Raw genomic sequence first — 25718 nt, 5'->3', positions numbered from 1 at the left:
GATCAGGCTGGGGTGAGCAGGCCTGACATTTGATCTTTTGAGTGAAACTCAGGATAACAGCTTTCAGTGTGCCTTCTGAAAGCCTCCCATGGCCCTTACTGCTGCCAGCCTCCCACCTTATCTGCAGGCACCGAAAGCTTCAAATTACAGCAGCTAATCAGATGAAAGCAGAAATGCATCCTTCTAATGGAGGGGGAGGTTAATGCCCTGACCTTTTTTCTTCACTGGCAGAGGCAAAACAAAAACACAGATGAAGGTCGTGTTGCAGAAAAGCAGATGAGCTCCGCTTCAGAGCCCCCAGAGTGGATGTTCCAGCTAAAATCTAAGATGTTTTAGAGACTACAGACACACATCAAAAGGACAGAAAACAACCCAAGATAGCAGTTACCAAATTATCCCAGAGACAATATGCAAATCCCTTACTCAGTAAAAGTGATCAGTAGAATTTACTTCCATACATAGGTAAGTTACTTTGCACCTAAAATTAATTTCATTTATGGCCTGGTTTTATGACATTTTTATATCTTTGACACCCAGGAATAAACAGAGCTGAAAAATAAGAAGCATCGAAATAAAGATTTAATGTGAAATGTGAAATTGTTTAATGCAGTAGGGACTCATAATTTAGCCAAAAGAGTATCTTTTTCTTGAGTATTCTGCTGCACCAACAGATTTCTTCTGGACTAATACAGTTTGTATTGAAAACATATATGCCATTGATTCAGGAAAGAATACTCTTCTGACATCAACCTATTTGATCGAAAGAGGTGCAGTTAAAAATGTATGTGGGGTAATTTCATCTTTTTATTAAATTACTCTGGAGAGCAATGTTACCATAGGGTGATTGAGACACTAAAATTCAAAGAAACTGGAGAGTGAGATAAATTGGATTTATATCATTTGAAAGATAAGTCTGAGATCAAGGTTCTGGGTGATTTTCTTCTGACAATCACCATGTGTGGTATATTTTAATGTGTTTTTATACTCCACTCTTGAGGGATGAAATATTTGAGTGCCTGAAGGAAGTGTCATCCTGATGGCAGGGGGAACAGTGGGGAGTGAAAAGAGGAAAGATGATAGTAATCAGGCAATTACAGAACTTGGTATTTAATACATTTTTAAATAATAGCCTACCACTCAGTGCGAGGGAAACAAAAAGAGAAAGCTGTGAGAGGCACTCAAAATGCCTAATAGTGAGCTAAATTTCCTCTCTGGAGTACTCACCTTACTGTTTTGGATAAACTTCTAGATCAATAGAGGCCCATCATGTTCTGTCATCTGAGAGTTTGGTTCACAGTGTCAAACCAATAAACCCATCTCTCTTAATCACCAATTAAAAGCGGAGCCTTGGATTATACACTGCACAAATGACCAACATGGAACAGACATAACATTCAGGTGACATGAAGAATATACCAATTCCATGACCAAAAAAGTGCTGCTTGTCCGTTTTATTTTGTCAGCTAAGGGGTCTCTAAGTACATGCTTTGAACAATTCTGTTTCTTTAAAAAGTATATTGCAGGGCTTCCCTGGTGCCGCAGTGGTTGGGAGTCCGCCTGCCGATGCAGGGGACGTGGGTTTGTGCCCCGGTCCGGGAGGATCCCACGTGCTGTGGAGCGGCTGGGCCCGTGAGCCATGGCCACTGGGGCTGCGCGTCCAGAGCCTGTGCTCCGCAATGGGAGAGGCCACAACAGCGAGAGGCCCGTGTACCGCAAAACAAAAAAAGTATATTGCAGGGCTTCCCTGGTGCCGCAGTGGTTGGGAGTCCGCCTGCCGATGCAGGGGACGTGGGTTTGTGCCCCGGTCCGGGAGGATCCCACGTGCTGTGGAGCGGCTGGGGCCGTGAGCCATGGCCACTGGGGCTGCGCGTCCAGAGCCTGTGCTCCGCAATGGGAGAGGCCACAACAGCGAGAGGCCCGTGTACCGCAAAACAAAAAAAGTATATTGCAGAATGGTCATGAACTTGGATCTATATCTGGACTCAGCTATTTACTTGCTGTAAATTTGGATAAGGTACTTGACACATTGACTCTGTCTTCCCATCTGCAAAAATCAGAGTAATACTACTTTCACTCCCTCTGCCTGTGCTCCGCAGAGGGAGAGGCCACAACAGTGAGAGGCCCGCATACCACAAAAAAACAAAACAAAACCAAAAAAACCACCATCTGACCTTCAAGATACTTAGTCTGCAGGAGACAAACATGTAAACAGATCATTAAAGTGGCTATACAGTAAGTCCTCTTAGAGACATTGCAGGATCAGTTTTTCCCATCTCACTTTTCTCCTGATCTCAGGTGCACACCAGACAAGGATGAGAGGAGGGAACAGGAAACACATGGTATTTTAGCAGGACAATCTACAGGACACGCCTACGGGATTGCAGATGCAACATGGTCCAGAATATCGGGGAAGCCTCCTTCCCTCCACCTGGGGCGGCATCCAGCAGAGGGCTTAGCAGTGAGAGGAGACTCACCTGCAGAGAAGCAGACACTGAGTGGGCAACAAAAAGTAATCATGCTAAGTCTCAGACCAGTTGAGACAGACCAGAGAAGGAGAAGTTAATGAGCTGTGGCAGGAGAGACTCCCAAAGCCTACCTCCTCACTGAAACTCTTAAATGAGCTGGAAGGTAGACCCCAAATCAAACACTCTTCAACATTTTCTTCCTCGCTCCCTGTGGGTATATGGGGCTGTGCACACATGTAAGCATGTACACGTGAGCTTACCCCGTCAACTGTCAAGACCATTTGGGGAATGGGTTGTCCTGTTCCCTCCTTCTCTACACTGGAGTATAATCTTGGTGAATACAAAGGAGAAAAATACAATGTGTAATGAAGGAAAAGAAGAGGAAATAATAATAGTCTTTGAGGGTACTAGGGAAGGCTTCACTGAGGACATCATTTGAGCTGAGTGTTGAAGCATAAATAGGGATTCATCAAACTGATATTCCGAGCAGAGGAAGTAAAAGTGTACACAGAGATGCAGAGGTCTGAAGAAAGCATGGAGTGTTCAGGCAATATACAGTTAGTTTGGTACAGCAGAGCACAGGTGCAGGCTAATAAACGGGGAAGATGTAAGAGGTGAGCTTAGAAAGTCAGGGAAGGGCTGTTTCAGAAGAGTCTTTATCCCAGAGGGAATGTGTGGCTACTAAAGGATATTAAGCTAGGGAGTGTCTGATTTACAAGAGGAAGGTTTTTGTTGAAAGAAAGGTCCCAAAGTGAGCAGACTACAAAAGTCGACACCATGTAAATAAACTGGGGAAAGGCTATGCAAAGGTCATTGAGCTGTGAGGTCGAAGGATGTGGGGTGTGACCTAGGAAGAGACCCACGGAACTCCTGAACTTGGTGGGACTAAATTGTGGTTGGTGAGGTCCTACGCAAAACAGTGGCAGAAGGAAGGAACTGATGTGAATAAGTTAAAAGAGTAGATTGCTAAACAGGATGGGTTAACATGGAGAGAGAGGATGGTCGGATGTGTAGTTTTAGAGATTTGACAGACCGATCTATGGGGAAAGATCTCGATTTCCATCTCGTTAAGGTCAAGGGGCCTGGGTTGAATCCAACTCAAGTTTCCCAGTGAGTAGTTGAACATACACTTTGATCACGATTAGAAGCGTGGCTTTGCGGAGAAAAAAAATGTTTGGTGTCAGAAGACAGATCCCTGATTGTCTAGGGCCAGGAATGGGGGAGTATTGACTAGAAAGGGGAACAAGGGGTCTTACTGGGGTGATATACATGTCCTACATCTTGACTGTGGTGGAGAATACATAGCTGTATACATTTGAAAAAAACTTATTGAACTTGATATGGGTACACTGTAGTTTATGTGATTATAATGCAGTAAAAGTTCATTTTTTAAGACGTTTTGTCTTAAGTATACAAATGATAGTTGAAAATGCGAAGTGGACAAGACAGATGAGAAAAGTTACAGAGTGAGATAAGAAGAGGATGGAGGCGAGAACTGTATCACAGGGGTAGGAGAGGAAAACTCGCAAAATCACCAGCTAGTGTTTAGTGTTTAGCCGTGAAACAGAATAGTACCATCTTATAGCTCTTTGCAGGGGACTTCCCTGGTGGCCTGGTGGCTAAGACTCCACGCTCCCAATGCAGGGAGCCCGAGTTCGATCCCTGGTCAGGGAACTAGATCCCGCATGCCGCAACTGAAGATCGTACACGCAGGAACAAAGATCCCACGTGCCGCAACTAAGACCTGGCGCAGACAAATAAATATTTTAAAAAATAAATTAAAAAGCTCTTTGGGGGCTTATATGTCATCTAGTTCTACTTCATTTTACATATGAAGGAACTGGGATTCGTACTGAGGTAAAATGCTTTGCTCAAGGTCACAAAGGTAGTTAATAGCAAAGGCAACACTAGTTCCAAGCCAGGACCCCTGAGGCTGGGATGGCTCTGTCCTGGACTACGTCATTAGTGGGACTCAAATGTAGAAGGACACCCTACACCACAAAAAAGAGGTCCCACTGGTGTCCCACTGGAGTCCAGCCATATATTTCCTCCTCTTAGTTACTGCTTTCTTGTGCAGGGCTCATCAAAGAGCCACGTGACCCTAAGAGCTTGCAGAAAGCTTCAGAAGACAAACCCACCTTCCACTATCTGAGGTTTTGGAAGTGAAAGGAATACAGTTAGATCTAGACGTGCACCACCATGACTGAAAACAGAGGAGGCATTTTTTTCATCACACAGATATCTACCTACAAAGCAGGGGTTTTGGTTTTGTTTTGTTTTCCTGGGATGACACATCTCTGCACATTGCACAGGCACTTTCTGACAAATCAAATAAACGAACATGTCACGAGTCAGTGAAAATTAAGAAAAAGGAGGTGTAGAGAAGGTACTGAACAATTTATCAAGCCAAACACAATCTTTCCATTTTTATTTTCTTTTATGTTTCTTCAGAAAATGAACTCACATAAATGTACTTTTGTTTATAATAAGAAAAGAGACCAAATGTTGACTTCCTTGGTGAGTATTGAACAGATGGAGCCAGAAGCATCGAGGGGAGAGGAAATAGAGACAAATACGGTTGTCATGGTTTCTATGAGATGGCAGTAAACGAAGGGACCCAAATGGACAATCAAAGCCCCGACTGGGTAAAACCACGTCACTCCTTTCTTTTTAGGTAATTGCCAAGCTCACTTGGAAGGTCTGAAGTCCATGGGAGATGAGAAAACAGCAATGCTGTCACTCACCCCTGGCTATTCTCAAATTATTTACCCTGGAACCATCCTATCCTCCCATATAACAGACATCAAACAATTAATGACTACCTCAGATTAATCTGTTACCCCAGTGGGCAGTGCCCTGCAGAAATATGTGATACATGTAAACACAAGACGTGAGGGAAGCTGGGCACTGCCCGAGACCAAGTTCTCTGTTTCATTGGGAAGCAGCAAGCACATATGCGAAGAACAGCATTGTGAAAGATCTGTAAATCCTGGTGACACATTCAAGGTCCCTGTCTTGGTGTCACTTTCCAGTCCTCTCCAAATTAACCCAAATCCACCTCCACTGTATTCCAGGTAATATGTAGATCGGACGAGAGCTTGATATACCTGTATTGCCCAATCATGTCCCCATAATTTGTTTATGGGGGTGTTGGAAAAGGAGAGAATGAGAGTAGAGAGGGACCCCTTCTCAACAGCTTTTTTGAGGGTCAAATTGAAGTCCAGCGCAATGAAGACTGCCTCTACATGATGGAGAACAGGCGAACGTCGGAAACATTCAAATGTTTGGCTGAACTCACGTGTTTTGTCTGGAGGTTCTGATCAGGCTGATACAAGGTCTTTTCCAAGGTCATCGCAGAGGCTGCCAGCGCTGAGATCAGACTGTTTCAACCCCAAGTTCTACAGCAGTCCCCGTCCGGTGCCTGCCAAAACGGATTCTTCCCAGTCCACACAAGATTAGGGGTTGTTTTCTCCTTGTTCTCCATGCCCTTCGCGAATGACCCTCTAGTTTGTTACAGACTGGTGCAACGTGAGCAGAGGTCCTGTGTCGAGGGGAGGAATGTGGCTGTGCTTAGGAAACACTGGTTCTGGGGTGCTGGGTGGTGACACACCGGGCACCCGAGCCAGCTGCAGACAGGAGGAAGGGGGGTTCACCTTGGCTCGGCTGCATGTCCTCAGAAGCCAAGAAGAGCAATTTTTAGGCTGTTGAAATGTATCTCTCTCGTGAGTCTGTCCCCAAAGCCCAAAGCCTGCAACATCTCATTTCCTGTTTGGGGATTTCCTGAAATCAAAACGGAGATGTTGGCCTCTGTAAAGAAACCTGTAGGAAGACTATTCTCTGGAACTAGGACCATGTGTCTCAGCTTCAGCGTACAATTTGGCCTCACCAGCTTGATGCTCTTCCATCTCCTCTGAAAGTGCATGTCCCACACCTCTCCTTCACTGCCCGTACCCTCTGCTCCTGGGCATTGGCACTGCCCCTCAGTTTTTGAAAATGCGAAAGCCTCTTATTATGAAGTTTATTTGGAGGTATTGCTTTTCCAAAAGAGGGGGGCAGAATATGAATTTGGGGGAACCACATTATCCCCTATAATTGCAAAACTGAAGGAAATTTTGGATAAGCATCAAATTAGAAAAAACACAGCCTTAATGAATGGTATCTTTGTTTCTTAGATCTGGGACTTGTGTGGGGAGGGTGGAAATGGGCATAATAAGTAGGCCATAGGAAATGACATCATACACTCTTTTCTTTCACCCTTAAAGCTGGTGTTCCATAACCATGATCATGGTTTACTAGAGTGTCACTTCCAAGATCCAAACATTATTTTTTTCTGAGTTCTTGTTGTTCACACAAATATATCATCATTACTTCACAAGTCCTTTGTGAGCTTTGCTCTGCCAGCTCTCACAATGGGGAAGAAGCAGGACTTGTGTCTGCAGAATTGCATGAGCCTCTGCAAACAAATAGGCGCAATACCAGCAAACTGAGACCTTCCCAAAGATGGGAGTATGTTTAAGGCCAATGTATGGGCTTTCCCAAGTGTTTCACTTCCCCATAAATACAAACCAAATTACTTATAATTCCAATATCACGAGAAAGCTTCTGAAGAAGAAACGGATTGACTTATAAGCACGACACAAACTCCCCTCCACTAGTAAAGAATTTCATACCTATTTTAAAGGCTATAAGGGTAGAACTAGATTTTTCCATATCAGTGGGGATAGGGACTTTTTTTTTTCAGAGGTACGGTAAAGAATTGCAGCCACCTCTTTCTCTCCCCATGGGAGAAAACAGAGTATGGCGGAATGAATGTGAACAAACAAAACAATCTTGGGTTTGAAATTTGGATCTGCCATTTATGAGTGATATGGTATTGCATAAGCTATGTATATAATTACTCTGTCCTGCTTCACCATCTTAGCTGAAGTAAAATACATTTCTTTTAATATGAGCTTCCATATTCCCTATCTCAAAAAGGATTTTTTCTCAAGGGAACCCTCCTACACTGTTGGTGCAGCCACTATGGAAAACAGTATGGAGGTTCCTCAAAAAACTAAAAACAGAGCTACCATATGATCCAGCACTCCCACTCCTGGGCATATATCTAGAGAAAACCATAATTCGAAGATATGTGCACCCCAATGTTCACAGCAGCACTACTCACAATAGCCAAGACATGGAAGCAACCTAAGTGTCAATTGACAGATAAATGGATAAAGAAGATGTGGTACATATATACAATGGAATACTACTCGGTCATAAAAAAGAACGAAATAATGCCATTTGCAGCAACATGGATGGACCTAGAGATGATCATACTAAGTGAAGTAAATCAGACAGAGAAAGACAAATATCATGTGATACCACTTAATGTGGAATCTCAAATATGACACAAATGAACCTACCTACAAAACAGAAACAGACTCACAGATGTACAGAACAGACTTGTGGTTGCCAAGGAGGAGGGAGTGGGGGAGAGATGGATTGGGAGTTTGGGATAAGCAGATGCAAACTATTATATATAGAATGGATAAACAAAAAGGTCCTACTGTACAGCACAGGGAACTATATTCAATATTCTGTGATAAACCATAATGGGAAAGAATATGAAAAAGAATACATATATGTATAACCGAATCACTTTGCTGTACAGCAGAAATTAACACAACATTGTAAATCAACTATACTTCAATTTTAAAAAAAGATTATAAAAATGTACTTTCAATGGCATCCCTAGAGTTACTGCAAAAATAAACAAATTACGGAGGGGGCGTCAGAGCAGATGTGTTTCATTTTCTTATTTCTTATTTCTGCTTCATCACCTCCAGGCTAAAGACATACACTGAAGTTGGGGTTTTAGACCATGAAAACAGGAAGTAGAAGACATCTGGGATTATACTTTACTACCTAAAGATGTTCATCTAAGTGACCTGCATTCTCTCGGACTAGCAGATAATATTATTTCACTGGTGAAATGAGTCTTCTTATTAATGGTGTGTGAGCTATATACACGATGACTGAATGCGGCTTGTAAGATAAAACTTTTTCAGGTGCTGCAACTAAGTGAATATTGACTCGCCCCAGCCCCTGTACTGAAGGTGAACAGATGGAGTTAGCCACAGCAGGACGGCTTGGCCGGTGACCGCACCACTGTTATTGCCATTCCCAAGTCAGTTCTTATTCTTGCCGGAAATCACATGACGTTGACAGGAGAAATGTCTCCTCTTCTGGGGAACAGGAATAAAACAATGGAGTAAAAAATGGAAAGAACAGAGAAAGGATATGCTTTCAGACTTGCCAACTCACTCCGAATCTGAACTTTCAGTACTTTTAACCATCTTGTCAATACAGCACATTTAATACACTCTATCAATATAATCCACTTATATCATATCTCATGCTTCAAATAGAGTAGTAGAAATTCAGGAAGTAAATTCCATCTCAAGGGGCTCTGACAGAATAAAGAAACAAAACCTTCCTGGAAGTGGTTTGTATTTTGCTAAGGCGTTTCCATTTTCATTCCCCTACTAGAATTAACATGGAAGCTCTATGGTGGCAGAGGTTTTGTCAGTTTCACTCACTACTATAGCCTCTTGGCCCAGAATAATTCCTGGCACATATTAAGCACTCAATAAAAAATTATTGAGTAAATTAATAAATTCCAGGAAGCCTGACATTCTGAGTGACCCAAATAATGATAATTTCCTTGATAATATTTTAAAAATAATTTTCTTGTTCTTTAATACATTTTTTTCTTGTTTCCCTAGTGAAAAAAACTAAAGGCTTCTTTTCCTTCATGGAAAGTTCTGATTACCTTTTACCTTACCCCAATTTTCAAGTGATCAATAATTTTAAAAATATCCACTAGAAACTCCACTTTCCCTTATGGAACACTTCAACCAAAAAAACTAATTTAAAACAAATGCTCTCTCTCTCTAGTATATAACACTATTTCTTCCTTCCTTCAAATTATAAAAACAAACTAATAAACTAAAAACTCCTGGCCTTTCTCACCTTCTGAGATGGCCCACACTCTATCTGTGGAGTGTGTTTCTCTCTAAATAAATCCACTTCTTACCTAAAAAAAATAAAAATAAAAATTCCTTTACACGTCATCACCTCTGTTTCCATTCACTGTCAAAAGTAACATTTGTTAGTCTCATTAGGAAAGTCTCAAGAATCAGGAAGTTGTCAAGTTCAAAGTGGAGGAAATTAGTTTTCCAAAATTTTAATTTTCATTTGAAAGCTGAAATTTTATCATTGGCAACAAAGTCTATTGGTTCTCTTTAAAGTGACAGGCTCACTACATTTCCATGAAGATGACTGACAAAAACCCATCACTGAACAACCCACAGTTTGCCGGACACTCTTTTGAGCAAAAATGGTTTTCCAGGGGAAAGTTTAGCTCACAACTCAAACAATCACACAGTGCTTTTCTTTGAGATTCCCATTGTGCTTTGGTGTGCAGCAGACATGCTTTATATATACGCCCCATTTTGTCACATAGACTATTAAAAAGACATGTACTCAAAGGTCAAGGTTTTATAAAATTAGTCATTTTTATTACTTCATGAAGGACATCATTAAGTAAACTGGCTTTATTTTTCTGTGAGTGTGACTCATCAGATTAGTCTGCAGTCACGTTTACTCTGTATACATAAGAAGCAATCTATGTGAGGCTCATTCCAAAGGCTCCTGGGATACTGCCCTTGCCTTAGAACCATTAACGGCACCCGCTACCTACACTGATAGTCTCTAAAATCTTTAATTACCTACTCAATCAGTTTTTTTTTTTAATTAAGGAGTTTGTGGTAGTAAAATTCCAAGTATTCCTCATGGCCTGTTGGGGCTGGTTGTATAACCTCCTCTGGTGAGCGAAGCTGGATGACGAAGTAAGTCATGGTTTGCAATGGGAAATAAAATAGGGAAGAAATTTTTGACTTAATGTCCACAATTCTCCTGGAGACATTGATCAATGTTCAGTCCTGATTCATTTCAGAAGCTTCAAGAGACAAAGTTGAACGGCTCATGTCACTGGCTCCAGGGGGATACCACAGAGCAAGGGTAGTTATCAGGAAGGAAGCCCAGGAAGGTGAAAGGAGGTCTCTGTTGATCATGATAGGTCATACCCTCCTGGGGATACAGTCCACCTCTGTCTGACCCCAGGCTTGGCTGTTAAGCCCAATGAGTTGAGAGGACAAAAATCATGGAGGGTCACTCCTGCCCCTTCTCACACCTTGCATCCTGCCCAAGTCCTTAATAATCCCCCTTCCACCAGCACCAACGGGGTCACTAATTTAATGGGTTGGGCCCAGGATATTGATGAGGTCACATGTACTAGTCAGAGAGGTTACTATGACTTAAAAGGGAGCTCTCATGCAACGCACCCCATATTCTTTCATCCATAGCAAGTGGAGAGCAAAGAGGGCTTGTCTCCTAAAAGGTTTCCCCCTCTTTTATTCCTGTTTTGATCCTTGGTTAATGAGTAAGCAGGGTGAGGACCTACAGACTTTCTCTCCTTTCTCTTGGCACATTGAACAGGCTGGTCCTAAGACTGAGAATTGAGAAACAGAAAGGCCATAAAAGATGCTCCTTAGGCTTCAAATCTAAATTATATGTTCAAATCCAGCTTTTACCGGAGTTCATTGCACTGGGTTTATTTGGGTTTGCACAGCTACTATAAGGAGGTTGCTGAGTTTCATTATGCTCTTAGGAACTTTGTGTAAAACTCCATCAGAAATCCCATGGAAGGGAGAGACAGTTATAGCACAATTCAAGCTTTCCTCTGTCCCTGGTTTTAATACCATCCGCGTATCACAATGCCCCTCACACCTTTCTCCATTGTCCTGCTTGTATCTGCTACAGTGCCTACCACAATGCCCATCTCATAACCATAAATATGTTTGAAACAACTAAACGAAGAACAAAAGGGTACCATTCCTGGTCCAATCATTAGTCATTCCCTTTTCCTGAACCAATCTCAACCCGGGTCTTCACAAACAGAAGGGTGATGGCCACAGATAGCTGGAACAACTACAGCTCGCATTTACTGAGAGAAGTATGAACACAAGCTTACTTAATCATCACAACAACCTCACAGGGAGCAAACATGACACATGAATAAGATACAGCTTTAAAAGGTCGAATAACTTGACCAACGTAATAAAGATGGTACATCAAAGAGTAGGGACTAAAACCAGGTCTTTCTCATTCCAGTCACAGCTCATAATTCTATATTCCCTCTGAGTTCCTAAAGCATTTTCATTTCTGTAATCAGAAGGAAATAAAGATATATGTTGACATTAGAATTATGCGGTAAAGATATTATTATCTAAGATACTACCTAACGGCAACAACAACAAAAATGGAAGCAAAGGAAAGAAATTTCCGAAAGAAGGGCGAAGAAATTCTTTGTAAAATATTCAAGATTGCAAAGGTACTTGAAACATAAACTGACTACCTTTATTTGTGGCCTGTGGGCTTCTATACTGTTTACTTTGAAGATTCTAAGAAAGACATATGTCATCTATGCAGAGTTATACCCTCCTGACTTTAGATAATCAACATTATTCATTGAAAATTAACTTTACACTGGATTCCCCTAAGGAACTGTTGTCTTTAGCAGGAATTATGTGCTACTAATAATTTTTAATGCACAATATTACAATGGGTATTTCAAATTTCAAGTCCAGGTCTGGACTGTGCTTAGATCCTTAAGGTGTTCTATCGATACTGAGCCATTCTCCTATGTGTAATACACAATGTTTGACCCTGAAAGAATGATGCTCATTTTTGCCTATTTCTTTATTTCTGAGAAGTGCATAGAACACTGTATGCATTCAATCTGTTACTAATAATGATAATGACCTCAACTGATATTTTAGTTGCTAGAATCCAGTCCTTAAGAGCAACAAAGCAGCCAGTCAGCATTCAGATTCTGAAATATTATATTTGCTACATGACCAAAGGTCAAAGCTGCCTCCATTTTCAGGTGAAAAAGTAAATACTATTAACTAACATTAGTAATCATTTTCTTCAATATTTCTGAAAAGGTTTCTGCCCACCTTGTCATACTGCTTTGAAAATCAGTCTTTGAGAATAACCCAAGTAAAGCGTACTGAAGCACTAAACAGAAAGCTGCATTGCAGGAAGTCCTTCACACCCATGAGCCGTTCCACACAACAGCCTGTGAGGTAGGACACTTGCTGAATTATATTTCAAAAATGGAGTCACTGAGGTAAAGAGAAAGGTGTCTTATGATGGGGTCAACACAGCTAAAATACACGGAGGGCCTTCCATGGAACTCCAAAAGCAGAGCTCCCATTTTGCAGATAAGGATCACTCCATGACAGCAATTATCACAGACGAGAGGGAATTATCTTATTAATGAAAACCCTACTGCAAAAGACACATATGTTAAGCAAAAAATAATAATAAAGTCTCAAATCTATGGGTACTCAAAGAGTTCCAAAGAATCCTTGGTTTATTTTCTTGAAATACACCTCATTTTTATTTTTTAATTTTTTACAATTTCTTTATCTTATTTTATTTATTTTTGGCTGCTTTGGGTCTCTGTTGCTGTGCACGGGCTTCCTCTAGTTGCGGCGAGCAGGGGCTACTCTTCATTGCAGTGAGTGGGCTTCTCATTGCGGTGGCTTCTCTTGTTGTGGAGCACGGGCTCTAGGCACGTGAGCTTCAGTAGTTGTGGCATGCAGGCGCAGTAGTTGTGGTTCGTGGGCTCTATAGCACAGGCTCAGTAGTTGTGGCCCAAGGGCTTAGTTGCTCCGCGGCACGTGGGACCTTCCCGGACCAGGGCTCAAACCCGTGTCCCCTGCATTGGCAAGCGGATTCTTAATCACTGTGCCACCAGGGAAGGCCTTACACCTCATTTTTGATCCCATGAAATTCCCTCTCCTTTATCCTCTTCCTCCACAAAATTTTTATACCACATTAAATGAGCAATGATTTTATTTCACTAAATTTTCTCAGGGCTACATAGTGCATACAGGTTTAGGGTGAATTTGATCGATGGACTCGTGAAGAAGAACCAAGCAGAAGCAAAAAAAACACATGAAATGTTGGGGTTTAAGACCTACATGCAGGGACTTCCCTGGTGGCGCAGTGGTTAAGAATCTACCTTCCAATGCAGGGGACATGGGTTCGAGCCCTGGTCCAGGAAGATCCCACATGCCGCAGAGCAACTGAGTCCATGCGCCACAACTACTGAGCCTTCATGCCACAACTACTGAAGCCCGCGCTCCACAACAAGGGAAGCCACCGCAATGAGAAGCCCACGCACCACAATGAAGAGTAGCCCCTGCTCACCACAACTAGAGAAAGCCCACACGCAGCAATGAAGATCCAACGCAGCCAAAAGTAAATAAATTAATTAAATAAGTTTTTTTAAAAAAAAGACCTACATGCAGCACATAAGCACTTGGGGGCATCTACTTAAGGCATTTGTGAAGGAGAACTGAATCTACTCGATAATATCTCATCAGAGGCACAAATCATATCCTGGGCTTTTTTTAAGAGTGGGGAAAAAAAGAAAGAGAAGAAAAGAAACAAACAAATGGGTTTCCCTGGTGGCGCAGTGGTTGAGAGTCCGCCTGCCGATGCAGGAGACACGGGTTCATGTCCCGGTACGGGAAGATCCCACGTGCCGCGGAGCGGCTGGGCCCGTGAGCCATGGCCGCTGAGCCTGCGCGTCCGGAGCCTGTGCTCCGCAACGGGAGAGGCCACAGCAGGGAGAGGCCCGCGTACCGCAAAAAAAAAAAAAAAAAAGAAACAAACAAATGGGTTTCCCTGGTGGCGCAGTGGTTGAGAGTCCGCCTGCCGATGCAGGAGACACGGGGTCATGTCCCGGTACGGGAAGATCCCACGTGCCGCGGAGCGGCTGGGCCCGTGAGCCATGGCCGCTGAGCCTGCGCGTCCGGAGCCTGTGCTCCGCAACGGGAGAGGCCACAGCAGGGAGAGGCCCGCGTACCGCAAAAAAAAAAAAAAAAAGAAACAAACAAATGGGTTTCCCTGGTGGCGCAGTGGTTGAGAGTCCGCCTGCCGATGCAGGAGACACGGGGTCATGTCCCGGTACGGGAAGATCCCACGTGCCGCGGAGCGGCTGGGCCCGTGAGCCATGGCCGCTGAGCCTGCGCGTCCGGAGCCTGTGCTCCGCAACGGGAGAGGCCACAGCAGGGAGAGGCCCGCGTACCGCAAAAAAAAAAAAAAAAAGAAACAAACAAATGGGTTTCCCTGGTGGCGCAGTGGTTGAGAGTCCGCCTGCCGATGCAGGAGACACGGGGTCATGTCCCGGTACGGGAAGATCCCACGTGCCGCGGAGCGGCTGGGCCCGTGAGCCATGGCCGCTGAGCCTGCGCGTCCGGAGCCTGTGCTCCGCAACGGGAGAGGCCACAGCAGGGAGAGGCCCGCGTACCGCAAAAAAAAAAAAAAAAAGAAACAAACAAATAAACCCATTTAAAATACAACTTAAAATCTGGCCTTTCCAATCCTTTCCGTTTTGATATTATCAGATAAAAGAGCAGAGAGATAAATAAATTCCTTTCCATCCCCAACACTACCCAATTAGTATGCTTCCTCCTTTAAAGAAGAGTGTGCTTCCCTTGAAAAACACACAGTGGCTCTAACCTAGTTTGTTACTGTCCTAGTAAAAACACATACAAAATGAAGCTTCTTGAATTTTGATAATTAAAGAATGTTACACAGAAAAGAACTTCCAAGACCAGCCCAATCACTTCTCTTTAGGTACAAAAACTAAGGCCCAGGGAGGTTAAGAGATTTGTTGAAAATCATAGTTAGTTAATGGCAGAGCTGGGATGGAGAAGAACCCAGTCAGCGGGGAGAAACAATGTGGCCCCTCTTGCTGCTAAAAGAACGTACTGGTTTCAGTCCTTATTTCTCTGGCACAGCCAGAAAGACAACTACGTAAGGAAGAGATCGCCCTTGGCAGGAACAGAAAGGCACCGGCCTGAGATACAAAGGCAGCTGGTGCCGAGAGGGTGCTTTCCTCAGTTTTCCCCTGATGCCACATCAGGGACATGAGCACCCAGGACTCCTCCTGTCCTCTGGAGCTTACGTCTTTCCACAATAAAGAATATCAAAGCCGTCACACATTGGGTGGCAGCAGGCTTTAGTGTGATCTAGAAGCCGCCCCACGCTCACAAGGAAAGAGAACGAGAAACAGTGTTTGCTCCTAGTCTTTCGAGAAGCTCCAGTAGAAGCTCCAGATAAGACGGCTGAAACTGCTCTGTGACAGGGTCAGAAGTGACAGGGAATGCTCCCAAACTGGCAGGGCTGCCCGCCACCGCAGGCTGTGTGTCACCCTAAGACAAGACAAATCCGCTTCCACACCACTGGAGTTCCCCAGGGCACTCACCTTCACGCTCACAGCGATCAAAATGCACAGGCTGTCCAGCCTGAACCACAGGACTCTCTGTACTATTCTGCTCAGTGGAATAATGGAACATAGGGAACTACTCACCACTCAAAACACACAAGGAAGAGGCACGTCTTCCCAAGACGTTCGCTCCAGGGAGGAACGGGGGAGGACGCAGGGCAAGGTGGTAATAAGAAAAGCGGGAGAGGTGGCTGAAAGTATGGAAGAGGCAGAGACGTGCTATGTTCTTTAGATTTGGGGAGAGAGCGGATCAACCCCACGCAGCCTTCACTACTCACTCACATCCCTGGAAACCAACAGATGGCATCTCTCATTGCCAAGTACTAACGCATTTCATGTTCTTGCTCAGCGTCAGGACGCTGGGCTTGCCAAATACCAATAAATACAGCCAGTGAGGTGAGTGTAAGAATCCAAAGCTACACCCTCCGCCTTCCTTGCAAGGACTCTTTCCTTGCAGCAAGGAAAACACTTATTCTACAGTAGGTGAATTTCCACACAAGGCGGCAGGGATGCGGGTCCTGACATGTACACTGAAGGTGACCAGTGTTCATAAGAAATATTCCTTTTTTACTATAAAAAAACAGAGAAGTGACCCCTAGGGGTAACTCATATCTATTATTCAATAGAGCTCACTATGTGTACTGCGCCCATTAATTCTCATCCTAGTGGGTTGTCCACAGAGCAGCTATTATATTCAGATATTAAGGCAACCTAGAAAATAGAACTCTGACACTTTTTGATATTAGTCCTTGAATACTAGGGCCCAAAACTCTTGAGTTGAAAAGTTTTGATTCCTATCAACCAGCCACCTTAGTGCTTGGGCTTCTTTCTTGGATTGTTGGAAGCTTGGTATCCACATCTCTCGCAAAGAGCTCCGACGTGGGGTGAGGGGTGAGAAAGCAAACGCTGTAGGCTCTGGACAGCTCAGGTGGGTAATGTCTGCCTTCCATCGTTTGAGTGGTAAGCCCTGCATTGAGAGAACGGGCGTGGGGGGGGGGCGAGAATTAAAAACATAAGATAAGTTAACATAAGACTCATGTTCCCTGAAGTAAGTACCTTCACTCCATAGAGTCCACAAAGTTATACACCGAACAGCTGAAGGAGAAAGAATCTAACATTGAGAGCATTCTGTGCACTAGATACTTTGCTAGGCGTGTTACATAGCTTGTCTCATTCAGTCCTTCAATCCATTCAACATAAACAGTCTCCTGCCAAAGTACATTCTTATGGAATTTTATTTATTTTTAACACTTATTTGGCTGCGCCGGTTCTTAGTTGCGGCATACAGGCTCTTAGTTGCGGCATGTGGGATCTAGTTCCCTGACTAGGGATCAAACCCGGGCCCCCTGCAGTGAGAACGAGGAGTCTTGGCCGCTGGGCCACCAGGGAAGTCCCATTTATGGAATTTTAGAACACAGGGAAAAAGGAAGAGATTCTACAACATTCCTAAGAGGAAAAGACCAATTCTGAGGGTCAGAAGTTAGGATGGTTTTGGATTTCTGGACAGGAACACTGGAAGTTAAAAAGCAGTGGTGAAATTCACTGATGAATATTAACATTAGTAAGTACAACTTTAAGGAGAAGAAAGGTATTTGCATAGCCTCAAAATACCTCCCCCCAGATATTTATTAATTATTGTGGTGGTTTTAACATATGTCCACAAATTATTTTACATTCCTCCCTCAAGGAGGTGAAGCTTAATTCTCCTCCCTTTGAGGGTGGGTTGGACTTAGTGACTCGCTTAGTGGAAAGAGAAAATTAGCAACTTCACAGAGGAAAAATCTAGCCGACACCACCTGAACCAAGTGATCAAAGTTAGCATCACCAGTAACATGTCATGTTGATATCATTTATCCTCTGAAATGATACGATGAGAAGACCTTTTTCACCTCTGTGGTATCATTCTCCCAAATCCAAAACCCAAGTCTTAACATGAGAAAACATCAGAGAAACCCTACGGAGGGACATTCTACAAAGTACTGACCAGTCCTCTTCAAAAATGTCAAAGTTATTAAAAATAAGGAAAGACTGCACAACTGTCACAGACTTAAAGAGTCTAAGGCGACATGAGGAGTGATTACAGTCTGGTATCCTGGATCTGATCCTGGAACAGACAAAGGATATGAGTGGAGAAGCTGGTGAAATAGGACTGAAGTCTGTAGTTCAGCTCCTAGTAGTATTAACAGTCAATATTCATTTCTCAGTGTTGACAAATGTGCCATGGTTATGTAAAATGTTAACATTAGAGGAAGCCAGGTGAAGAGAATTCAGGAACTCTATACTATCTTTGTAACTCTTCTGTCAATCTAAAATCATTTCAAAATTTAAAGTTTTTTTTAAGCCAATAACAAAATGCCTTAAAAGTTCTGAGAAAAACTGACGACCACTGTAATAGTTTACATTCAGCTAAACTATAGCTTAAATATTAAAATAAAATGAAGACATTTCAGGCAACCCCCATACACCAGGAAGCTATATGAGGATACAATCAACCCACAAAAGAGGGAAAGCTAAGAAAAAAGGAAGAAAACATACAGGAAACAGAAGTGTCAACACAACAGAAAAGGACAAGGAGATTCCCAAAATGCTGGGGAAGGGAGATCTCAGGCTGATGTTCTACACAGTGTAGAGGGCAGCCAGACGTATTGATGTATGTCAGAAGGCTCCGGGAGAGATTTACTCAGCAAGATGAAATGAACTGGATGCCTGGTATAGCTGAATGTCTTCAAAGGAGATTTAAACAATCAACAAGGATTGAATTAGTGATTAAAATTTTAAAATAAACAAGTAAGAAATAAGACAAGTATTAACTAGAAGGAAACCAAAAGCTGTACAAAGGGAAACAAATCATAGTATACTACATTGCTCGTATCTATAATCAGAGAAACACTGAATATCAAAAAATTTGTGTATAAGAGCATGTTATTTAGAAACATTGAGTAATAACCAAAATAATTAGCTAACTATGGTGATTAGTGGCTGCTTCTAGGGAAGGAGAAAAGGGAAAAGAAGTAGAAGACTTTTTTTTAAACTAACTTTGCAGAACTATTTGATACTTTAACCTATGCACATGTACATCTTTTTCTAAAAACAATTTTTTTTTAATGTGAAGATAATAGGGTTTCAGGGGTGGAGTCAAGATTGCGGACTAGGAGGACGCGGAATTCACATCCTCGCACAACCAGGGCACCTACCAGGCACCAGTGGGCGACCACGGACACCTAAGGGGACAGGAGGAACCCCCAGCGACCGGGTAGTACGTGGACTGTTGGGGGGAATGGGGGGGAGGAGAAGTGGAGGCAAGACTGGAGACCCTGAGGGGCGGCTGGGGGAGGGGAAGGGATCCCACACCTGAAGGGGTAAATTGGGGGACCACTGGGAGGGCAGAGGATCAGAAGGGAGAGTGGACAGGTCTCCCCCGCCCACTTGGGCCCCCAGGAGCCTGCTGAGATCCTGGGCCTGATCTTCTGCCCACCGAGACCTCCTCCAGCCGCGTGGGTCCTGAGGGAGTGGGAGGGAGGGAAGGGGGAGCACAAGTAAAGGCCGGACCCCGGGGACCTGGCACCCCTGGGGGGCGGCTGGGGGAGGGGAGGAGTTCCTACATCCGGCGGGACGCACCCACAGTTAGGGGTCCAGTGGGGACAGGGGAGACGCTGGCGGAGACACTTGAGGTGTGGCACGGAGGAACAGAAGGTAACGTGGCCAGCACTTTCCCTGTCTACTTAGGCACCGGGGAGCCTCTTGGGCTGCCGGGCCTAATGCTCTGCCCGCAGAGCCTTCCTGCTGCCTGCAGAGCCCAAGCCCCACCACTACACCCCCACCCAGGGCCTTACCTCCAAACTCCGGAACTCCACACTTCCGAGGTCCCGCTTTGGATCTGCTGCGTCTCCCCTTCCACACAGGTCCTAGGCAGGGGCCACGCCCTATGCTTGAACGTTGCCGGGCCCAGGCCCTGCCCCCAATGCCTTTTCCAGTTGCATGGGTCCTGAGCCCAGGCCCTGCCCCATGCTCAAATGTCACCACCCCAGACTAGGCCCCGCCCCTACCTAACTTCCACCCCTGCCTAAACTCCACCCCCCACAGCCAAGGCTTTTATTTTTCTTTTTTCCTCTTTTAGATTGGGGTTCTGTTTTACCTTGCTGTTGATTCATTTATATTTTTATGTTTTCTAATAAATCTTTCATTTTTCTAATTTTATTTTATTCTTTATACTTTGTTATCGCTCTGCTCCTTTTGGCTTGTCCCCCCCCCCCTTTTTTTTCTTTTTCTGTTGTGGTTTTGTTTTACCTTGTTGCAGTTGTTTAAATTATATTCTTATTATTCCTAATATATTTTTTACCTTTTTAATTTTATTTTGTTTTTTATTCTTTGTAAATTATACTGTTCCTTTTCTTTTTTTTTTTTTTAGGCTGTGCCATGCAGCTTGCAAGATCTTGGTTCCCACGCCAGAGGTCGGGCCCAAGCTCCTGTGGTAGGAGCTCTGAGTCCAAACCACTGGACTAACAGAGAACCTCAGACCCCAGGGAATATTAATCAGAGTGAGGCCTCCCGGAGGTGCTCATATCAGCACCAAGCCCTGGCTCTATCCAATTGCCTGCAAACTCCAGTGCTGGATGCCTCAGGCCAAACAACCAGCAAGACAGGAATACAGCCCCACCCATAAAAAAAAAAAAAGATACGACAAAAAAATATGTTACAGACGAAGAAGCAAGGTAAAAACCTAAAAGACCAAATAAATGAAGACGAAATAGGCAACCTACCTGAAAAAGAAATCAGAGTAATGATAGTAAAGATGATCCAAAATCTCAGAAACAGAATGGAGAAAATACAAGAAACATTTAACAAGGATCTAGAAGAACTAAAGAGCAAACAGTGATGAACAACACAATAACTGAAATTAAAAACACTCTAGAGGAATCAATAACAGGATAAATGAGGCAGAAGAACAGATAAGTGAGCTGGCAGATAAAAAGGTGGAAATAACTGCCAAGGAGCAGAATAAAGAAAAAAGAATGAAAAGAATTGAAGACAATCTCAGAGACCTCTGGGACAATAGTAAACGCACCAACATTTGAATTATAGGGCTCCCAGAAGAAGAAGATAAAAAGAAAGTGTCTGAGAAAATATTTGAAGAGATTACAGTTGAAAACGTCCTTAACACTGGAAAGGAAACAGTCACACAAGTCCAGGAAGCACAGAGTCCCATACAGGATAAAGCCTAGGAAAAACACGCCAAGACACAAATTAATCAAACTAACAAAAATTAAATTCAAAGAAAAAATATTAAAAGCAGCAAGGGAGACTGTTTCCTCGTGGCCCGATCTTCGAGCCTCGCTCTTTCTCCGGCGGCGGCTGCGGCGGTGGCAGCGGCTGCAGCGGTGGCGGCGGCTGCAGCAGCAGGAGAGAGCGGAGGCGAGCGGGCGGCGGGCTCCATGGAGAGCGGCGGACGCCCGGGAAGAGGCGGCGCTTCCTCCCCGGCACCCGGGTTCCAGTGACCAGCGCTCGCGCCCTGCATCACGTCGGAACGGCCGCCGGCTCCGGGACTGACCCGGCCTCACTGCTCTTCCCCGCGCCGCCGCCTTGCCTTCTTGCTCCCCGACTCGCCCTCGCCCCCACTCCCCGACCGGGTGGCGGCAGCCAGGCCCCCGCGGCGGCGGCCGGAGCAGCAGCGGCAGCAAGAGCCCGCCTCTATGATGAAGTTCAAGCCCAACCAGACGCGGACCTATGACCGCGAGGGCTTCAAGAAGCGGGCTGCGTGCCTGTGCTTCCGGAGCGAGCAGGAGGACGAGGTGCTGTTGGTGAGCAGCAGTCGGTACCCAGATCAATGGATTGCCCCAGGAGGAGGAATGGAGCCCGAGGAGGAGCCTGGCGGTGCTGCCGTGAGGGAGGTTTATGAAGAGGCTGGAGTCAAAGGAAAATTGGGCAGACTCCTGGGCATATTTGAGCAGAACCAAGACCGAAAGCACAGAACATATGTTTATGTTCTTACTGTCACCGAAATATTAGAAGACTGGGAAGATTCTGTTAATATAGAAGAAAGAGAGAGTGGTTCAAAGTAGAAGATGCCATCAAAGTTCTCCAGTGTCATAAGCCTGTACATGCCGAGTACCTGGAAAAACTAAAGCTGGGTTGTTCTCCAACCAATGGAAATTCCACAGTCCCTTCCCTTCCAGATAGTAACACCCTGTTTGTAACTGCTGCACAGACCTCTGGGCTGCCATCTAGTGTAAGATAGAGAGAATTGGAAGGACCTCTTCCACCATGTGCAGTCTCGTGGGCAGAGGCTTTATTATCCTTGGCAAACATCTGAATGACGCTTGCAAACTGTCTGAATTTGCCATGCAGGATTTTCAAACAATCTGCATGTTTTTCAGATGCTCTGAAATCTTCTTTAAAAAAAAAATAGTGTAAAATATTTTAATAAGCCAAAGCCATGTGGAATTTTTTTTAGATGCCTTAACTCTGCCCCCAGCCCACCCACCTTATTATTTTGGTTGGCATTTTCACAGCATTTTTTTTTTTTCAGTTTTTTGTCCATTTGATGTCAGTCTGTGGTTTTTGTCAGATCAGCTTATTCGTGGGTATATTTTTCCCCTAAATTGTTTTCTCATTCACAGTATTAACATATTCAACAAATCCTTCTGTTGTGGGAATTTATGACAGTAATTCTTGATATTAAAGCAGTCCATCAACCCCCCCCCCAAAAAAAAAAAAAAAAAAAAAAGCAGCAAGGGAAAAACAAAACATAACATACAAAGGAATCCCCGTAAGGTTAACAGCTGATTTTTCAGCAGAAACTCTGCAAGCCAGAAGGGAGTGGCAGGACATATTTAAAGTGATGAAAGGGAAAAACCTACCGCCAAGATTACTCTACCCAACAAGGATCTCGTTCAGATTCGATGGAGAAATCAAAAGCTTTACAGACAAGCAAAAGCTACAAGAATTCAGCACCACAAAACCAGCTTTACAACAAATGCTAAAGGAACTTCTCTAAGTGGGAAACACAAAAGAAAAAGACAGACAAAAAAAACCCCAAATCAATTAAGAAAATGGTAATAGGAATATACATATCGATAACCACCTTGAATGTAAATGGATTAAATGCTCCAGCCAAAAGACAAAGACTGGTTGAATGGAAATAAAAATAAGACCCTTATATATGCTGTCTACAAGGAACCTGCATCAGACCTAGGGACACATACAGACTGAAAGTGAGGAGATGGAAAAAGATATTCCATGCAAATGGAAATCACAAGAAAGTTGGAGTAGCAGTACTCATTTCAGATAAAATAGACTTTAAAATAAAGAATGTTACAAGAGATAAGGAAGGACACTACATAATGATCAAGGGATCAATCCAAGAAGAAAACATAACAATTGTAAATATTTAGGCACCCAAAATAGGAGCACCTCAATACATAAGGGAAATGCTAACAGCCATAAAAGGAGAAATCAACAGTAACACAATAATAGTGGGGGACTTTAACACCTTACATCAGTGGAAAGATCATCCAGACAGAAAATTAATAAGGAAACACAAGCTTCAAATGACACAACAGACCAGATAGATTTAACTGATATTTATAGGACATTCCGTCCAAAAACAGCAGATTATACTTTCTTCTCAAGTGCACACGGAACATTATCCAGAATAGATCACATCTTGGGTCACAAATCAAGCCTTGGAAAATTTAAGAAAACTGAAATCGTATCAAGCATCTTTTCCAGCCACAAATCTATGAGATTAGAAATCAAGCACAGGAAAAAAACAGTAAAAAACACAAATATATGAAGCAGCAAAAGCAGTTTCAAGAAGGAAGTTTATAGCAATTCAAGCTCACCTCAAGAAACAATAAAAAACTCAAATAAACAATCTAACCTTACACCTAAAGCAACTAGAAAAAGAGGAACAAAGAAAACCCAAAGTTAGTAGAAAGAAAGAAATCACAAAGATTAGAGCAGAAATAAATGAAAAAGAAACAAATAAAACAATAGCAAAGATCAATAAAAATAAAAGCTGGTTCTTTGAGATGATAAACGAAATTGATAAACCTTTAGCCAGACTCATCAAGAAAAAAAGGGAGAGGACTCAAATCAATACAATTAAAATGAAAAAGGAGAGGTTACAACTCACACTGCAGAAATACAAAAGATCATAAGAGACTACTACAAGCAACTCTATGCAAATAAAATGCACAACCTGGAAGAAATAGACAAATTCTTGGAAAAGTACAACCTTCCAAGATTGAAACAGGAAGAATTAGAAAATATAAACAGACCAATCACAGGTAATGAAATTGAAACCATAATTAAAAATCTTCGAACAAACAAAAGTCCAGGACCAGATGGCTTCACAGGCGAATTCTATCAAACATTTAGAGAAGAGTTAATACCTATCCTTCTCAAACTCTTCCAAAAAACTGCAGAGGAAGGAAAACTCCAAAACTCATGCTACAAGGCCCCCATCACCCTGATACCAAAACCAGAAGAAGATATCACAAAAAAGTAAAATTATAGACCAATATCACTGATGAACATAGATGCAAATATCCTCAACAAAATACTAGCAAACAGAATCCAACAACACATTAAAAGGATCATACACCATGATCAAGTGGGATTTGTCCCAGGGATGCAAGGATTGTTCAATATATGCAAAACAATCAATGTGATACACCATATTAACAAATTAAAGAATAAAAACCAAATGACCATCTAAATAGATGCAGAAAAAGCTTTTGACAAAATTCAACACCCATTTATGATAAAAACTCTCCAGAAAGTGGGCATAGAGGGAATTTACCTCAACATAATAAAAGCCATATATGACAAACCCACAGCAAACATCATTCTTAATAGTGAAAAACTGAAAGCATTTCCTCTAAGATCAGGAACAAGACAAGGATGTCCACTCTCACCACTATTATTCAACATAGTACTGGAAGTCCTAGCCACAGCAATCAGAGAATAAAAAGAAATAAAAGGAATACAAATTGGAAAAGAAGTAAAACTGTCACTGTTTGCTGATGACATGATACTATACAAGAGAGTCCTAAAGATGTCACCAGAAAACTACCAGAACTAATCAGTGAATTTGGTAAGGTTGCAGGATACAAAATTAATGCACAGAAATCTCTTGCATTCCTATACACTAACAACGAAAGATCAGAAAGGGAAATTAAGGAAACAATCCCATTTACCATCACAACAAAAAGAATAAGATACCGAGCAACAAACCTACCTAAGTAGGCAAAAGACCTGTACTCAGAAAATTATAACACACTGATGAAAGAAATCAAAGATAACATAAACAGATGGAGAGATATACCATGTTCTTGGATTGGAAGAATCAATATTGTGAAAATGACTATACTACCCAAAGCAATCTACAGGTTCAATTCAATCCCTATCAAATTACCAATGGCATTTTCCACAGAAATAGAACCAGAAATTTTAGAATTTGTATGAAAACACAAAAGACCCTGGACAGCCAAAGCAATCTTAAGAAAGAAAAACGGAGCTGGAGGAATCAGGCTCCCTGACTTCAGACTATACTACAAAGCTACAGTAATCAAGACAATATGGTACTAGCACAAAAACAGAAATATAGTTCAATGGAACAGAATAGAAAGCCCAGAGATAAACCCATGCACATATGGTCACATTATCTTTGACAAAGGAGGCAAGATGGAGAAAAGACAGCCTCTTCAGTAAGTGGTACTGGGGAAAATGGACAGCTACATGTAAAAGAATGAAATTAGAACACTCCCTAACACCATATACAAAAAGAAACTCAAAATGGATTAAAGACCTAAATGTAAGGCCGGACACTATAAAACTCT

General features: G+C 42.9%; 1 pseudogene across 1 annotated transcript; it reads left to right on the top strand.

Annotated features, from left to right (window-relative positions):
• Window positions 1-21288: 21288 nt before the first annotated feature.
• Window positions 21289-22566, top strand: LOC103089405 (diphosphoinositol polyphosphate phosphohydrolase 2 pseudogene; annotated as a pseudogene). Its single transcript, XR_456923.1, has 2 exons — window positions 21289-21311; window positions 21470-22566. The product of XR_456923.1 is annotated as a diphosphoinositol polyphosphate phosphohydrolase 2 pseudogene (transcript).
• The last annotated feature ends 3152 nt before the right edge of the window (window positions 22567-25718 follow it).

The sequence above is a fragment of the Lipotes vexillifer genome, unplaced genomic scaffold (assembly GCF_000442215.2).
Source record: "Lipotes vexillifer unplaced genomic scaffold, Lipotes_vexillifer_v1.1 scaffold2339, whole genome shotgun sequence".
Taxonomy (NCBI): domain Eukaryota; kingdom Metazoa; phylum Chordata; class Mammalia; order Artiodactyla; family Lipotidae; genus Lipotes; species Lipotes vexillifer.
The sequence above is the reverse complement of the archived record's forward strand: the minus strand, read 5'-3'. Positions and strand labels throughout refer to the sequence as shown.